Consider the following 4,810-nt stretch of genomic DNA (forward strand, 5'->3'; position numbering starts at 1 on the left):
ATTAATAATGTCTATTTGTCATATTTAAGCAATAAAAAAGGCATATATCTGACTTAATAATATTCCACAATCAGTATAGGTTTTGTCCTCCACACACATTGATATCTGAGGGATACCTGCTGTTCTTTAAACTTATGTGGTGTTTTCCCTGGTTACTGCTTTTTTCTGTTTCTCTCACCTGATACGGGTGTGGAAGCAGTCTTCTCTGAGTTATTGTATATCTTCTGTATTGTCTATTTTTGCTGTTTTGTTTTATTTTCTCTCTATAAACTCTTTCTCTATCTTGTTCTATTCAATTCAATTCAGTTTAATTATATAGCACCAATTCACATTACATGTCATCTCAAGGCATCTTACAGAGACAATGCTGTCAGATTGGTTAGGAGAACCAATTGATTACATCCAGTCATCGACTTGCAAGAAATGTGCCTCCTAGATGAGCCTGCAGCAACAACTTTCGATTGCATTGTGGCTCTTCAGCAATAGCTTACATCGAGCATGCATATAGGGGCAGTGGAGAGGAAAACTCCCTTTTAAAAGGAAGAAAGCTCCAACAGAAACAGGCTGTGTGAGCAACCATCTGCCAAGGCCGACTGGGATTCAAAAAGACTGATCAAACTGATGAGAAAGGCTACTTCTGTCCTGGGCTGCACTCTGGACTTGGTGGAGAAAATGGCTGAGAGGAGGGGGCTGTCCAAGCTTACATCCATCATGGACAGCCCCTCTCACCCTCTGCACCAGACTGAAGATGAGCTGAGCAGCTCCTTTAGTGAAAGACTTACACACCCTGTTTTTAAAAAGAAGAGCAGGTCATTGATCCCTGCTGCCATCAGATTAACAGCAATAACTTGTGCAATAACTAATGTGCAATTACTTATTAATACCCTGTGAGATCAATTAAGACAATCTTAGGATTAGGGTCTTCTTCTCCGAGCTCCAACATCTATAAACAGAGATGTCAATGGCAGCAGCACAGCTGATATTTCAATCCAGAATGGAGTCACATCCAAACAGGACCAAAACAGATGAAGCTATGATGAAAAAAAGCAGGGAGAGCATAAAGTAATGAGTAGAACTTAACACATGCTGCAGAGTAGGAGATAGAATGAAGCAGAGTGAGGAAGAGTGGTCCCTATGTGACCCAGCAGCCCAAACAGCTCAGGACCACCTAACTATTTTAGATGAGGTATAAGAAACATAGAGCCACAATAGGGCCAAGGTAGAGCCAAGGAGATTTTCTCTCTCCCCTTAGTTCTTATACCCTCTTTCTCTCTTAACTCCTTTTCTGTCACAGTGTCCATTATATACGAATTTAATCCGTAAGAGCTATCATCTAGCCCTGGGATATTTATATATATATATATATATATATATATATATATATATATATATATATATATATATATATATATATATATATATATATATATATATATATATATATATATATATATATATATATATGTATACAAGCTTGGAGCATGTTAACTTTACAAGTTGCAATGTCAAATCCAGTCTGTAAAGAAGTAGCTGGAAGTAGTTGGAGATTTAAAACACCATTAGGGCTAAGATGAGAATGACTTTACATCTAGGTAGAGAGGTAAATGAGTTATCAGGTGTTACAGGGGTCTAACAGATGTAAACAGATGGTGTCAAAGCTTAGAGATGAAGATGATGAGGATGGTTCCATGAGATGATGTGTTACCCGCTGAGCTGAGGTTGGCAGGAGAAGTGATTGAGATGAGTGACGATTAGTGACAATTCCAGAGAGAATTTTTGGGTGGAAGGGCAGGTGTGGTGAGAGCATCAGAATAGAGGAGAACCAATGAAGGAGGAGGGTTTCTCAACAGACAGCAGGGCTTCAGGGCTTGGAAGCTACCCACAGAATATCAGAACACCCAAGGAGATAACGCAGGAGGTAAGAACACATTTCAACACAGGACCTGGTTAGGTTACCAAGCTAGAAGCACTCCTCTTATAAAGCTCAGCAGATGAGGAGTTGATGAAAAATCACCCATGGATCAGCACCTGTCAGTCATGTGCTGCAGAGAGGAGGAGGGGACAGCAGAACAAAAACAACACAGAGCTACATGCAGTACAGCTCAGTGGAGTACCATGTTGATTAAGGTTTAAATATCTCTCAGAATGTACTTCTCGCACCAATTATACTTTTCCTTTGTTGCTCTATTTATATATTTAGAGTAGCGGCTCTGCTTAGAGGGTTAGCCTATTCAACACTTAAGTTTGTTCCAGTCTCTAACAGGTTTCTTCCAGGATTGCTCTCTATTAAGTGTCTATTCAATACTGTTTTGTCTTTTTCTTCTGGCAAAAATCATCCCAACAACATATGATTTTTGCCAGGTCTTTTTATTTCTTTTTTTTAGCCACAAGCATGCAGAGGGTCATATTGTAGTTTGGTCTCATTGAACTTGAGTATATTCTTCCAAAGGTCTGTAAAATTCCCTCAATAACATCTAGCATGCTGCATATTCTTATAGCTCAATTCAAATTTACACTCTGCCATAAAGGCCAGATTTGTGGAGTTTGTGAATAATAGTTTCCAGCTGAAAGATTGTCCCATCTGAATTGTGGATTTATGCAGCTTCTATGTTACTGTGGTCTAACTTTTGGCCTCTTTAAAGTATCTTCCTGTCAAATCTGAGTTTTCTTTTTCATTGTTACAAGTTTGGTTTTCTGCAAAGTCAACAACACACTGCAAGCAAGAGTCCTCTGTCGAGATTAAACTCGACATGTCGACTTTAAAGTCGACACGTCGACATTAAACTCAACATTTCGAGAATAAAGTTGAAATGTCATGTTGAGTTTAATCTCGACGTGTCGACTTTAAACTCGCCCTGTCGACTTTAAACTCGCCATTTCGAGAATAAAGTTGATATATCGTGGCGACTTTAATCTCGACATTCCAAAGTTTGGAGAAAAGAGCAACCGCGCTCCACAGCTGCAGTCTGCATTTTAAGAGTGAAGGTAGTCTTTGACGTGCTGCAACTATATAATCATCACAGGAAGCGGTGGCCTACCAATAATAACGTAACATATTTCCCTATGCTTACTCAGGCTCGCAGTTCTGAATTTGAGAACATGTCAGTCATTTCAACTTTATTCTCGAAATGGCGAGTTTAAAGTCGACATGTCGAGTTTAATCTCGTCATGGCAAAAATATTTTTCTCTTCATGTGTGGCCCTAATACTCCGTCGTAGCATCTTCTCGCCTTATAGAGTAGAGGTGAGCTCTTTTTTCTCCCTTGAGGCTTCTAATGGAAAAACTCACTTTTACGATTCTTTTTTTTCCCTTTTTTTCTCTCTTTTTTTTCTTTTTATTCATTTTTTTCTGTCTTTTTTTCCTTTTATAATTCTGAGAAAAACAATCTTTAAAATAATTGAACATTTTTAGGTGATTTTTTTATTTTTTTTTTTTGCCTGCGAAGACAAACTTAACCATTGGATTATCTTACTTGTGTTTGATTTTGCATTTACCTTTTCTGGATTTGACTAATTTCAAGATTAAAAACTAAATGATGGATTTCTTGAAGGAGGAATCATTCAATAATTCTGACTAAAAGGAAGCTTGCACCCTCAACTTTTCACAAAATTTCACAAATAATGGAAAAGAAATAACATAAATATACAATTTATAACTGTATTAGACATCAGAAGGTTTCACAGAGAAAAAAAAAAAAACTTGGATGAACAACATACAAGAGCATGCAAAGATGAGCTCTCAAAAAAAAAAAAAGTATGAGAGAGATGAAAGATGGACGAGGGTGGAAGCCCCTAATTCGGTGGCCTGGCAGGCAAGCGTGGAAGAAGGGATTTGGACTGAGCTGTGGTCCAGATCCCTGCCTGTTAGACTGACACAGCAACAACCCTGCCACCGGCCTAATCCTCCAAATCACCCTTCCAACACGGGAGTGGAGACAAGCAAGGATTGGAGGGAATCAAACGGATGAGCGGAGAAGGCGAGGGAAAAGAGAAGGGGGGAAAAACAGGCAGATAACAGAGCAAAAAGAAGTCAGCGAAAGATGGAGGGATGTGAAAAATCAAATGGACAGAAGATAAAGGAGACACAAACATGAATAAAGAGAAAAATGGGGAGGGAACAACAGAGGGCCAAATTGGCTGAAAGGGAGCGAGTGAAGATGGAGAGAGTGCTGAGATGAGCAGGAGGGGGGCCGCTAGATGCTGCTTTGAGCCGCCGTTTCAGCTTCATCCAACAGTGGCTCTGCCTGGCACTAATGAGTGTTGCTGCTCTCGGGTACAAAACGCAGATAGGGTGTTTTGATGCTCTAAGGGTGAGGTGGGTTGATAGGCTAGAGGAGCAGGGTGTATGGCTGGCAAAACCAAACCACCCCACCCTCGCCGTTACCCATTTTCCCCCTGCTTTACTGCCTCCTCTTTCATCCATCACCTCGTCTCTTCTCCCATCCCTCTCTTTGCTCATTAGTATGATTGAATGCCCCCCTCCCACTTTCGCTTGCTATCTGCCAGGGTCAGTGAGCATGCAGAGTATTTCTAAACCCTCTGCAACAACCACCCTCCCCTCAACTCTCTATATCTCTCTCCTTGCAAAACAAGCTGGAGGCTGGTTTCACTTCCTGCATCCAAGAAGCTTGGAGGTGATGGCCTCAAGTAACCCACCTCACAGCTCTTTTTCCACTTCCCAGAGAAAAGAACACACTTCTTATGCACTCTTTCTCCTCTATATGGTAGCTCCCTCTTTCTTCCCAGAGGCTGTCCTCCTGAAACCAGGTCCAGCATTGATTGTGAACGGGTGTGAAAGGGCAATCAATGAG

This window comes from Cyprinodon tularosa, unplaced genomic scaffold (genome assembly GCF_016077235.1).
Source record: "Cyprinodon tularosa strain WSP-4 unplaced genomic scaffold, ASM1607723v1 ctg316, whole genome shotgun sequence".
NCBI classification, from domain to species: Eukaryota; Metazoa; Chordata; class Actinopteri; order Cyprinodontiformes; family Cyprinodontidae; genus Cyprinodon; species Cyprinodon tularosa.